General features: G+C 36.5%; 1 non-coding gene across 1 annotated transcript; it reads right to left on the bottom strand.

The window, feature by feature from the left end:
• Nucleotides 1-3,038: 3,038 nt before the first annotated feature.
• Nucleotides 3,039-3,145, bottom strand: LOC121231166 (small nucleolar RNA R71). The gene has a single exon (XR_005929233.1). It is a non-coding gene; the product is annotated as a small nucleolar RNA R71 (small nucleolar RNA).
• Nucleotides 3,146-14,848: the final 11,703 nt, after the last annotated feature.

Below are 14,848 nucleotides of genomic sequence, written 5' to 3'. Positions count from 1 at the left end.
ACATTTGCTTTTCCTGGGTGATAATCAATCACAAGTTAGTAATCTTTCAAGAATTCTAACCATCTTCTCTGTCGCAAATTCAAATCTTTATGAGTCATCAAATACTTCAAACTCTTATGATCAGAAAACACATGGCATTTCTCACAAAACAGATAGTGACGCCAAATCTTTAAAGCAAACACAATAGCAGCTAACTCGAGGTCGTGAGTTAGATAATTCTTTTTATGCGGCTTTAGTTGTCTCGATGCATAAGCTATAAATTTCCCTTCTTGCATTAAAACACATCCCAAACCAATCAACAAAGCATCACTATAAATCACAAATACTTTACCCGATTCAGGTTGTACCAATATTGGAGCTTCAGTCAACACGGCTTTCAACTGATCAAAGCTTTTGTGACATTTTTCAGACCACTCAAACTTCACATCTTTCTGGAGCAATTTTGTCAACGGAGTCGCAATCATCGAGAAACCTTTTACGAATCTTCTATAGTATCCAGCAAGTCCCAGAAAACTACGAACTTCTGAAACATTTCTCGGAGGTTTCCAATCCAAAATAGATGAGGTTCAACTCAGATACTAGAGGCTGACACAAAATGACCCAAGAAACCAACTTCTCGCAACCATTATTCAAATTTAGTAAACTTTGCATACAACTATTTATCTCGCAGTGTCTGTAGCACTATTCTCAAATGCTCGGCGTGTTCAGATTCATCAGGTGAATAAATCAATATATCATCAATGAATACTACAACAAATTGATCTAAATACGGTCTGAAAATTCTATTCATCAAATCCATAACGATAGCAAGCACATTAGTCAATCCGAAAGGCATAACTAAAAATTCATAGTGACTGTACCTTGTTCTGAAAGCAGTCTTCAGAATATCAGAATCTTTCACTCTCAATTGATAATAACCCGATCTCAAATCTATTTTTGAAAACACAGTAATTCCTTTCAACTGATCAAACAAATCATCAATTCGGGGCAAAGGATATGATAAACCGTAATTTATACATATTTTTACCCCATGTTTAACGCATTTTATGGATGATTTCCTATTAGAATTGGTGAATTCGATGCTCCTAATGCTTTAATTTCATGTTTTATACTTAGAAGAGCATAGGAGAGCAAAAGGAACGAGAAATGGGCCGAAAATGGAGAAAATGGGCAAAAGTACAAAATCAATACGGCCTGGACCTCCTCACACAGGCAAACCACACAGCCGTGCCAATTTGGCAGTTTCGAAGCACGATTCACACGGGCATGTCACACGAGTGTGTCCCTGCCGAGACCAAGTCGAGTCCAATTCGGAAAAGGCTAATTTTGAGGGTTCTTAGGTATTCCAAAGCCTATAAATACACCCTAGAGGAGGAAGAAAAAGGGAGGCAGAGAACATGAAGTAAGGAATTACTCGAAGGAAGTCGATAGATCTATCTCAGAAGTCGGATTCACTATCAAGACTGAAGATCTCCCATCAATTTCCCCTTCAGGAGTTTTGGGTTTTCTTTATGTTTTGTATTCTTTATTATTCGAGATGTTCTCTTATTTAGTTATGAACTAAAACCCCTAAATACCTACAGGGAATGAAATCTAAGACGAATCTTGTTATTATTTTCTGAATTGTATGATAAATATTTAGCTTGTTCTTAATTATGTGTTCTTAATTCTTGTTTTGATATCCCAGAATACTGATTCAAGATAAGCTCTTATTCAGAGGAAGAATAGACCTTGTCTAAGAGTAAATTTGTCATAATTAAGCGGAGTTGTTTGCGCGCCTAGACATAGGGTGACAAGATTTTGTCGGATTAGGGTGAAACCTAATAAGGGGATCCATAGATTGAGTTAATGCAACCCTAGGGTGTTAATTAGAGAAAGGTCTCAATTATTCAATCTAGGGATTAGACGTTATTAGTCTTGGATAGGGAAAATAACATAACTTGGGGATCTCTATGGAACAAGTTAAATGAATAAATCGTCTGATTCGGAGCGAGAATAACAGGTAAAGTCTAGGTGGATTTTTCATTAGGTATTATATTAATTCAATTGATTTTCCCAAAAGCAATTTCCCAACTCCATTCTCTGTGAATTCTTAGTTAGATAATTAGTTAGTTAAAATAAAAACCACTTTATTCTTAGGCTAGATAATAAAAAGACAGTCATTACTAGTAGTTTTAGTTCCTTTGGGTTCGACAATCCGGTCTTGCTAAAACTATACTACTGTTCGATAGGTACACTTGCCTACATTGCGATAATAGTTAGTTTCAAGAACGATTAATTATAAATATTTAAAACCTATCACGAAATCATGCGATCAAATTTTTTGCGCCATTGCCGGGGAACTAAGATATTAGGAACGCTCAATTTTTATTACTTTAGCCATTTATTTTTCTTGCAATTTAATTTAATTTATTATTATTTTTTATAATTTACTTTTTCCTTCTTTTGGCAGGTTTTTATAGTTTATGACTAGAAGAAACCCGTCAGGACCACTAATTTTTGACGAAGAAATAGATCGCACAGTTCGCAAAAACCAAAGAGAAATAAGGCAAAGCTTAAGATACACAGAGAACGACAAAAAGGATGATACTCAACCCCTAACCGAAGAGATGGCTGAAAACCAAGACAATCAGCTACCTCCTGCAATTGCGGTTAATCAAAATCCTGCTCCACGCACTATGTATGATTATGCTAAACCTTCTTTAACAGGAACTGAATCAAGCATAGTTATACCTACTGTAGCTGCAAATACTTTTGAACTGAAACCTAACACTATTCAAATGATACAGCAACTTATTCGGTTTGATGGTTTGCAGGATGAGGATCCCAACGCTCATTTAGCCAACTTCTTAGAACTATGCGATACATTTAAAATTAATGGTGTTTCTGATGATGCTATACGTCTTCAGTTGTTTCCCTTTTCATTAAGAAACAAAGCTAAATAGTGGTTGAACTCGTTACCATGAGGGTCAATTACTACTTGGGAACAAATGACCGAAAATTTTTTACTAAAATATTTTTTTCCGATTAAAACGGCTAAATTACGTAATGATATCTCTTCTTTTGTGCATATGGATTTAGAAACACTCTACGATGCATGGGAGATATACAAAGACCTTTTGAGAAGGTGCCCTCACCATGGGTTACCGCTTTGGTTACAGGTTCAAACGTTCCATAATGGCCTGAATCCTTTGACTCGACAAATGGTTGACGCAGCTGCTGGCGGAACCATCAATAATAAAACACTTGAAGATGCCTATGAGTTTATAGAGGAGATGTCACTGAATAACTATCAGTGGCAAGTCATGAGGACAAAGCCAACGAAAACAGCCGATGTTTATAACGACGATTCAGTCACCATGCTCTCTAATCAAGTAGAACTCTTGAATAAGAAAATTGATGGTCTTCTTAGTTCTTCACAGGTTCACCCAGTAATGCAGTGCAAAGCAAGTGGAGGTGGAACAAGCCATTCGGAACACCAACCCTATGGCCACAACATGGATAACGAGCAATTAAATTACATGGGTAATAATCCTCGACTTCAAAACAATCCATATAGTAACACTTACAACGCAGGTTGGAGGAACCACCCCAATTTCTCGTGGGGTGGTCAAGGAAATCAAAGACCACAACCACCTCTAGGCTACCAACAACCACCCTACCAATAGGAAAAGAAGCCAAACCTTGAAGAGATGCTCTCCAAGTTTATATCGGTGTCAGAAACACGTTTGCAGAATACTGAGACAGCACTTAAAAATCAACAAGCGTCGATCCAAGGGCTCGAAACTCAGATAGGCCAGCTTTCCAAATTAATCTCCAAACGACCACAAGGTAGTTTGCCAAGTAATACTGAACCTAACCCAAGGGATCAGTTTAACGCGATTAATGTTCAAGATGAAGAAGGAGTTGTTGAGCCTGATCCAGAACCGAGGCAAGAAACTATGGTAAGCAAAGGTCAAGGTGAGGTAGATCACAATAAAAACAAAATGGTTCATGTCGAATATAAACCTCGTGTGCCATACCCCAACGCGATAAGGAAAGACCGCTCAGATGAAAAATTTGGTAAATTCCTTAAACTCTTAAAAACATTCCACATTAACTTACCGTTTATTGAAGCACTATCGCAGATGCCAAACACAATGAAATTTTTAAAGGAGCTTTTAGCAAATAAGTGGAAGTTGGACGAGGCATCGCATGTGGAGCTAAATGCAGTGTGCTCAGCTACTCTGTAAAATAAGCTACCGAACAAGCTAAAAGATCCAGGGAGTTTTACGATTCCTTGCTTAATTGGTAGTTTAGATGTTAATAATACATTAGCTTATTTAGGGGCTAGTATCAACGTCATGCCTTACAAAATGTTAGCAAATAAAACTATAAGATTCCCTAGGGGTATTATTGAAGATGTGCTAGTTAAAATCGATAAATTTATATTTCCCGTTGACTTCATTGTTCTAGACATTGAGAAGGATAACAACACTCCTTTAATTCTAGGAAAGCCCTTTTTTGCAACTGTAAAACAATTATTGATGTTGGCACAGGTGAACTCACACTCCGTGTGGGAGACAAAACAATCACCCTTCAAGCTCGCAATTCTGGTAGCACAATAGAAATTGAAGGTGATCGTCTAAACCATTCTACTAAAACTGACAATATGGTGTAACCTTCTTTGTAGGAAATGAGTTAGAAGGAAGTACATGAACCATTCTCAAGCAATAGTGGAGGACCTATTCATGACGATCGAAGGCTACAAATCGAGGAGTTAGATGAATGGCGGACGCATAAATCGAGAACACCCGACAAACTGAATCTACGATAGAACAAGCTCAATATCATTCCAAATCAACTTAAGGTTGGAGATAAAGTCTTATTAGATGCCGTTGATCCTCACATTGTCACTACTACACCGAATGAAGAAATCCCTCTTACGGTACTTAGTATTTTTCCATTCGGTACAGTTGAGGTAAGTCACCCTAAGTTCGGCACATTTAAGGTACACAACACCCATTTAAAACCTTATTTTGATGAGATTAATAGCAGGAATGAGGAGTATAAACTCCTTAAACCACCATGATCATTCAACGGAGAGGTAAGTTGATCTTAGACTAAAAATAAGCGGTTCTCAGGAGGTAACCCAAGCAATAACTGCATTAAATTCTTTAAAATTTAGTATTCAACAGCTCACTTACTAACAGAGCACTTGAATACAGGTTTTCCACTGAGACACAGCCAAGCACACGGGCGTGCTTAGGGCCGTGTGAAACCTAGGCAAGGGATCCCCAAACACGGGCTACGATAAAACGCCATGGTCGTACGACATGGCCGTGGTCGAGCCTGCCAAAACAACACGGGCTTGTGACACGCCTATGTGGAAGAACCATGGGTGAACCTATTAAAACAACACCGGTATGCGACACGCCCGTGGCTAGCACCCTTGGTCGAACCTGTTAGATTGACACGGGTGTGGGTCTTCATACACAAGCGTGGGAGAAGCGAACAACACCAGACACGGCCATCGGACACGGTCGTGTGCACCCACACTCCCAAGGAACACGGGCATGTGCTGAATGTCAGACGCGCCCAAATTTGAAATTCGCGAATCACATGGGCTGAAATTACAGAACGCGGATGTGTTTCCACAAAAATTCATCACCCTCTCCTTCAGTTCCCTCGAGGGCCCCAAGAAGAACTCTTCCAAAAACTTCGGGTCCAACCTTTAATTGCGGGCCGCTGCATCGACTGGGCTGCTGTAGAACAAGTTTAGTTGGCTGATGCGATTCGGGCCCTCTTAACCATTGACCCTTGGGAGCTATTCTTTGGGATCATTGAACCGACATACCTCGCGCTCACGATGGAACTATGCTCAACGTTCCATCTTCAAACTATAATAACGAACAATGGTGATCCCGGCACGGTCTAGTTTTACCTAGGTGGGTTAGTCCGCCAGCTAAGCGTCCCAGAGTTCGGTGCTGTACTGGGTTTATATACAGAGAAATTCAATGAGGAGAATGACTTACATGTTCTCAACCGCCACATCCATCGTTCTCTTTCATGGTGCTGGGGTGCACTAGTACCAGGTGGGGCCACCTACAATCCTAGCCGCTCCAGGGCATCGGCTCTCCCTCCATCTCTGAGGTACCTACACGCCATTTTAGCTTACACGATTACAGGGAGGTGAGAGAGCACTGGCGTCAACAACACTCATGTCGCACGGGCATGTCATCGACCTTGCCTATTTCATCGCCCTCGAGATTCAGCACTAGACGGAGCAGCATAGGAAGGGGGTCATCTCCATTGGCACCTACGTGAATCGGTTGGCTCGACACTTTAGGTTCCTCAGCACCGTGGCCCAAGAATCATCCCTTACTATCATCGGCCAGATGTCTCCACAAGGCATCTCGAGCATGCTTAGCATGAGGATGATCGAGAGGGGCCAAGGAACCTACCCTCCCCAATATCGTCTCGCCCAATCTATCGAGGAGGAGGCCTACAAGGACATTCCTGATGATGTCCCTCCACAACACGAGGACCCACCGACTCAACCACCACACCCTCTCGTCCAGTTCATGCGGCGACTTCATATGCTGACATCTCTGAGCGCCTCACTTGATTCGAGCAGCAGTGTTTTCAATGATTTAACAACATTGATGCTACTCTACAGTAGATTTGTTAGCACCTCCACATCTCATCACCAGTCCCACCTCGCGAACCATCCAGCGATGAAGATGTTTAAAAACATTTATTTATTATTTTATGTTTTTAATTTTTATTAAAACTACTTTTTATTTTTATTAGATTTTAGAAATTTATTTTTAATTATCAATTTCGGTTATTTCTTTATGAGTAATTATTCTTCCTAATATCCCCTAAAAAGTTCCTAATCTTATCATAGTTATATAGAGCTTTTAAGCTCATCATCGCATAGGAACTAAAAACTTCACCGGGAAAGGTTCTCCACGACTGCCATGTCCTGATTGACCATGACCATAGCTACCACTAGATATAATATTCTTTTGGCGCAGGACTTATGGATTAATGAACCTCTACGACCGCCGGAGTATCCTCCTCCACTCTCGAACCGATTACTCTCCAAAACTCCAGTTCGAGGAATTCATCATACAGTAAGTTTCATTTCTCCCCCATCTTATTTTTATAGTCTAATATCTATCTTTGTACATTGAGGGCAATGTACATCTTAAGCGTGGGGGGTATTTATTTCATTATCGGAAAAATCCCTAAATAACTGCCTTGTTCTCTAGAAAAGCTCTCATATCATATTTAGGATAAATTTTGATTGATTTATGATTTTAATTGATATATCTTGAATTAAAACATAGGCATTTATACATTAATTGTTTAAACCTTAAGACATTAGAGAATCAAGCATGATAAGTTGATTTTTAAGAATTTAAAATCTTAGGTTGTTTCCCCAAAGTTTAGGTATTACTTTGAGTTGGAATTCACACGTTTTAAATATCAAAAAGCCATAAATTTTGTGAGATTTTTGAGCCTTTTGAGCATCTATTAATTCTTTCATGTCACTTTTATTATTGATTTGAGTGCGGCAGTATTGAATTGTTATTCTAGAACTTGCTCAATTATGCATGTCGATACCACACCATTTCATTTGATATGTCAAAATGATTAAGGCACTTAGGATTAACCCACTCATGCCATGAAAAGCCTACCTCCACGATTAAACCCCTAGGAAACCCTCTTGAGCCTAACAACCCATTTCTTGTATTACCCTTAATATTAACCCTGAACCCATTATTGTTGAAATCTCTTAAACTAATTTGAGCCCCATTTTTTGTCGAGATTTGAATTGAAATAGTTACTTAGCTATGTTTTATTCTACTTTGTAATTATATTTTCTTAAAAAAAACAAGTATACATATTAGTAGTAGTAATCTTCTGAGCTAAAGAAGTTAACTTCCATATTTTGAGAAAAGCTTTGTTGTACGCAATTGAAAACTAGCTATTTTTCTAGTTAGGCAAATTTTTAACTCAATCTCGATTCTAACCCTTTCTTTCAGCTTGTGACCACACCCCCTAACCAAGCCTCATTACAACCCTCTAAAGACCTTTTGATTGATGTATCATCTTAAATTATAGTTGTAGAGATTTGATTTTCATGCAAGCCTATGGTAATGACTTTTCATTATTGACTATTGAGTGCTTCAGTTATTGTCCTTAAACACGTCGAGCGATTTAAGTGAATCTTTAGTGAGGATGTGAAACTCTATGATATTCTGAATCAAAGGTAATTACTTAGATAAAGGGAGGCACCTATGTTTGCATGATTAAATACTCAACTTGGAATGTTTGAAACTTTTATGTTCTTTTAGTTGAATTCTCAATGTATGATTACCTATGGATTATTTTGAGATATTATTGATAGGAATTATAAGTTGAGAAGAATTTATTTTGATTATGAGTTGAGAATTTTGCTTGAGGACAAGCAAATGCTTAAGTGTGGGGGTATTTGATAAATCGTAATTTATACATATTTTTACCCCATGTTTAACGCATTTATGGATGATTTCCTATTAGAATTGGTAAATTCAATGCTCCTAATGCTTTAATTTCATGTTTTATACTTAGGAGAGCATATGAGAGCAAAATGAACGAGAAACGGGCCGAAAAAGGAGAAAATGGGCCAAAGTATGAAATCAACACGGCCTGGACCTCCTCACACAGGCAAACCACATGGCTGTGTCAATTTGGAAGTTTCGAAGCACAATTCACACGGCCTGTCACACGGGCGTGTCCCTACCGAGCCCAAGTTGAGTCAAATTCAGGAAAGGCTAATTTTGAGGGCTCTTAGGCATTCCAAAGCCTATAAATACACCCTAGATGAGGAAAAAAAAAGGAGGTAGAGAATAGGAAGTAAGGAATTACTCCAAGGAAGCCGATTGATCCATCTCAGAAGCCGGATTCACCGTCAAGACTGAAGATCTCCCTTCAATTTCCCCTTCAGGAGTTTTGGGTTTTCTTTATGTTTTGTATTCTTTATTATACTGAGATGTTTTCTTATTTTTCTTATTTAGTTATGAACTACAACCCCTAAATACCTAAAGGGAATGAAACCTAAGACGAATCTTGTTATTATTTTCTGAATTGTATGATAAATATTTAACTTGTTCTTAATTATGTGTTCTTAATTCTTGTTTTGATATTCCAGGATACTGACTCAAGATAAGCTCTTATTCAGAGGAGGAATAGACCCTATCTAAGAGTACATTTGTCATAATTAAGCGGAGTTGTTTGCGCACCTAGACATAGGGTGACAAGATTTCGCCAGATTAGTGTGAAACCTAATAAGGGGATCCATAGATAGAGTTAATGCAACCCTTCTAACACCCCTTACCCTGTGTTTGACGCCGGAACAGGGTACGAGGCATTACCGGACTTAATCACTAGTCATTGTATAAAAACTGATTCATAATTTCACTCTAATTTAAAAACTTTTCAAACACATTCAAGCTATCCCTTAAAAAGAGCGTACAAGGCCCATATCATGTTTTAATTCAACCACACACATAGGCAAGCATGCACATTCATAAATTGCATCATTTAATTAATAACATAATCAAGACTATCTACATTAAATGACTTTATACAATAGAGACCTTCAAATAACATAGGTCAATATTTTAAGCCAATTCCTAGCAACTTAATAACAATTAAACGAGTCTCCATACATGCCAAAGACTTAAAATACTTTAAAACCTTTATATATCGATCAATAGTTTGATAGTGTGATTTAACCTCCGGCGACCTCCAACCCGAGCTAACATCTGCGACACTATAGGAAAAAGGAAAGGAAGGGAGTAAGCATTATATCTTAGTAAGTAAGTATGTAAATATTAATAAACAATACATTATCATACTTTAAACAAAGTCACAATATGTTCCCAGAATATTACCATCACAAACACACATAATTTCACTATTACAATCATAAACAGGTTCAAAATAAGCTATCTAGTAGAGTACCAGCAACTAAATTAACTCCAAACTACAAACTGTTAATTTTCCTTGAAACTAGATTCACATATATTCTTACCATATAATTTTCAGAATTTTTTGTCCAGCCAATTAGTACAGTTTATTCATTGAAGTTACCCCTGTTTCACTGCTCAACTATTCTGACCACTCTTCACTATGAATCAATTTTATCCTCGTACAGAATTCAAAGGATGTTCTCGTTTATTTAATTTGAAACTAGAATCATTAAGGATTTCAAAGATATAAATTATATCCCCTAATTATGTTTGTGCAATTTTTAATGATTTTTCCAAGTCAGAACAGGGGATCACGTAGTCATTCTGAACCAGTCTCTCGAAAACTGAAATATCTCATAATATAGAATTAATTTTATTGATCTATTTCTTTTATATGAAAATATACTCATTAAGATTTAATTTAATATCTTATTTAGCCTCTAATTAAATTCCTACTATTTTTGGTGATTTTTCAAAGTCACATCACTGCTACTGTCCAAAACAGTTTTATTGCTAATTCACTCTTTCACACTTTCTTTGTATTAATCTCATTTTAACATACATATCACAAATCATTTTCACCACATTTCATACATCACAAGTATAGGCTCATGATTACAAGGTCACCATAAAATCATCCTCATGTATAACTTACTTGTTTATAACCTTACCACATCCCGGTCACTTAATGAACACATGATTCACATAACCAAGTTCTTGCACTTATTCATCACAAAACTCACAAAGCAGTACATAGTAAGTCTCCCGTTGAACACTTCGGATCAATCCTCGATACTTGGTGGTTTCAGCACATAGCTCCACCCATCATATAGTTCGGCTTTCTCGTACACATGGTGAACACTTAGTACCACCCATGTGACCTAGCTAGTTTATCTCGTAGCTCTCTTGTCTACATGGTGTCCTTCACCTGGAACCACGCATGCGACCTAGCTACATATATTCCGTAGCTCTCTTGCCTACATGGTGTACACATAGTATCACCCATGCGACCAAGCTACATCATAATGTCTCGTAGCTCTCTTGTACACATGATGTGCACTCAGCACCATACATGTGACCTAGCTACATACCATCTGTATCATCCAATCTTTCTGAAGGTTCAGCCGGGATTTCTATCTCATTTCCAACAATTTCACCAATCAAGTAATTATCAACAAACATATTTCCAATATTATAATAAAATATCATAATACAAGTAAAATTGATGTATTACTTACATATAAACATACATCTCATTTAATATCAAGGTAATAACATTAAATTACACATTGCATTATTAAAAATCATGTGAACTTACAATTGCTCATAATATCCATAATCATAGAAATCACATTTATGTATGATAATTCAATGCACTTCATGTACCATAGACAAATTTTTAAATCAATTCATAAACTTGGCACCATAAACATTTAATTTAACATAATTCAATTAATTCACTAAATTTAACTTTCAAATATAAATTACAACATTATTACAGTATTATTATCATACCAACTTACATACTTTCTCATTTCTATGTCAAATTAATATTGAACATTTAAATCACCATAATTATACTTACTTTCAACACCTCGGCAATCATAGTAAATATATCAATTTTACATTGAAACATGCATAAATTAATGCTTATTATACATATGAACTTACCTCGATACTAAAACGGTATTTTCGATTTTTCTCCCATTCTAGATTCAAATCTCATTTTCCGAGATCTAAAACATCATATTTTACTTATTTAATTAATGTACTATTCAAAACAGTCATTAACTCAAACTTTGGCAAAATTACAATTTTGCCCCTAAACTTTTTCATATTTACACTTTTTCCCCTAGGCTTGGGAATTAAACTTCATCCCTTATTCTTATGTTTTATGACATGCTGATCATTTTTCCCTTCTATGGAAACATCAAATTCTCACTCTAACACATAGTTATGAACAATAACAACTTTTACCGATTAAGCCGTTTTACTCATTTTTGCTTAAAACCACTTAGCAAAAGTTGTTTAACATAATTTTAGCCTTCATATTCTACCATAAAACATCAAAATAAACACATTTTACCTATGGGTATTTTTCCAAATATGAACCCTAGCTTAAATTATTGCTAGAATAAGCTTAATCAAGTTACCAGGATTCCAAAATCGTAAAGAACTTGAAAAACGGGGCTAGAACTGACTTACTATTGAGTTTGGAAAGCTTGAAAACCCTAGCCATTGCTTCCCCCATGCTAATTTCGGCCTCCATGAAAAATATGAGTCAATTTTGGCTTTATGTTCCCTTTTTATTTCTTTTAACTACCAAATGACTAAAATGCCCTTAAGGCATTTCTTTAAAATTTTGTCCTATTCATGCCCATTTTTGTCCAAACGAAATATAATGGTCTAATTACCATTTAAGGACCTCCTCTTTAAACCCCCATTTCAATCAAGTACTTATGAATTAGAACACATATTTTGCAACTTTTGCAATTTAGTCCTAAAAGTCCAATTAAGCACTTTATCAGTAAAATTACTTAACGATATTTTTACACAATATTTTAATCAATAAATAAACCTTAAAACTTAATCGGAATAAATTTTTTGACTTTGAATTCGTGGTTATAAAACCATCATTACGTTTAGGCCCTAAATCGGGCTGTTATAGCAACTTCTGCAAATAAGCCCTAATAGGAAAATTAAACATGCAATCTATAAAATTTTTTATCAATACTCTAACACATGCATCTAATCACTTGGTAAATCATAAAAAGTAATCGAAATAAACTTTTCTATCTCAAGTTTGTGGTTTCGCAACCACTGTTCCATTTAGGCCCTATTTCGAGATGTTACATTTAGGGTGTTAATTAGAGAAAGGTCTCAATTATTCAATCTAGGGATTAGACGTTAATAGTCTTGAATAGGGATAATAACATAACTTAGGGATCTCTATGGAACAAGTTAAATAAATAAATCATCCGATTCGGAGCCAGAATAACAAGTAAAGTCTAGGTGGATTTTTCCTTAGGTGTTGTATTAATTCAATCTGTTTTCCCAAAAGCAATTTCCCAATTCCATTCTCTGTGAATTCTTAGTTAGATAATTAGTTAGTTAAAACAAAAACCTCTTTATTCTTAGGCTAGATAATAAAAAGACAGTCATTACTAGTACTTTTAGCTCCTTTGGGTTCGACAATCCAGTCTTGCTAAAACTATACTACTATTCGATAGGTACACTTGCCTACATCGTGATAATAGTTAGTTTCAAGAACGATTAATTATAAATATTTAAAACCTATCACAAAATCATGCGATTAGGATACTTATTCCTGACAGTTACTTTATTCAACTAACGATAATCTATACACATTCTCATTGTAGCGTCTTTCTTTTTCACAAATAAAACTGGAACACCCCAAGGTGAGAAACTCGGTCTAACAAATCCTTGATCAGTCAATTCTTGCAACTGAGACTTTCATTCTTTTAACTTGGTCGGAGCCATTCTATACGGTGCTATCGAAATCGGAGTAGTACCAGGTACAAATTCTATACCAAATTCTACCTCTTTAATTGGAGGTAATCCCGGAAGTTCTTCAGGAAACACATGAGGAAACTCACAGATAACAGGTACAGATTCAACTTTCTATTCTGACACATTTGAATCAATCACATATGCAAAATAAGCTTCACAACCCTTTCTAGCAATACTCAATGCTTTCATAGAAGATATCACAGTAGGTAACCCATTCAAATCACTAGATTCAACTCTGACTATTTCATTATTCTTACATCTCAAATCAATAGTTTTTCGTTTGCAATTCACCACAGCATCATGCAAAGTTAACCAATCCATTCCCAGAATAATATCAAAATCATCAAAAGGTAACAACATCAAATCAGTAGGAAAATAATTGTCTCGAAACATTAACGGACAATTCCTGTAGCCTTTATCAACCAAGGCACATCTGCCTAAGGGGTTTGAAACTCTAATTACAAATTTAGTAGACTTTACAGACAAAGTCTTACTATTTACTAAGTTCATACATATATATGAATGTGTTGATCCAGGATCTATCAAAGCAATCACATAAGTATCATAGAGAGTAAATGTACCCGTAATCACATCTGGCGATGAAGCTTCCTCACGAGCTCGAATAGCATACGCTCTAGCAGGTGCACGACCTTGGATATAACAATTGTGTCTTTCGTTCCTCTTTGACTACCACTTATAGTTATTGAATTTCTAGGAGATCTACCTCAAGAAACAATACCACTCTGTCTCAGATTCTGAACATTATCTTTTCCAACTAGATCTAGGCAATCTTTAATAAAATGGTTTCTCGAACCACAACTATAACAAGCTCGATTATTACTTTTTCCCCAGTATTCACTAAAGTGTCGTCTTCCACAATGCTCACATTCAGGCCTTTTATTATTTGCATTATTAACACTAGCAATAGACGTGGTTGAAGATTTGTAATTCGATTGCAATCTAACACGGCCTCTGTTTGAATATCCCACACTAGTCTTTGAATGACTGCTATCATCTCTAAACTTCTTAGATCCAGATTGAAATGATTTGCCCGATGATCTCTTTCGTACATCTCTAGCTTCGAACTCAGCCTTTCTTTTCTCTTTCCCGCGATCCTCCGCTTTACATGCTCATTCAACAAGCACCACGAATTCTGTAATTTCTAGAATCCCAACTAACAAGTGAATATCTTCATTCAAGCCATTTTCAAATCTCTTGCACATTATTGCTTCCGAAGATACACATTCACCAGCATACTGACTCAACCTTACAAATTCTCACTCGTATTCTGTAATAGACATACAGCCCTGCTT

This window comes from Gossypium hirsutum, chromosome A06, assembly GCF_007990345.1.
Source record: "Gossypium hirsutum isolate 1008001.06 chromosome A06, Gossypium_hirsutum_v2.1, whole genome shotgun sequence".
Classification (NCBI taxonomy): domain Eukaryota; kingdom Viridiplantae; phylum Streptophyta; class Magnoliopsida; order Malvales; family Malvaceae; genus Gossypium; species Gossypium hirsutum.
This window is presented reverse-complemented; position numbering and strand designations above follow the sequence as displayed.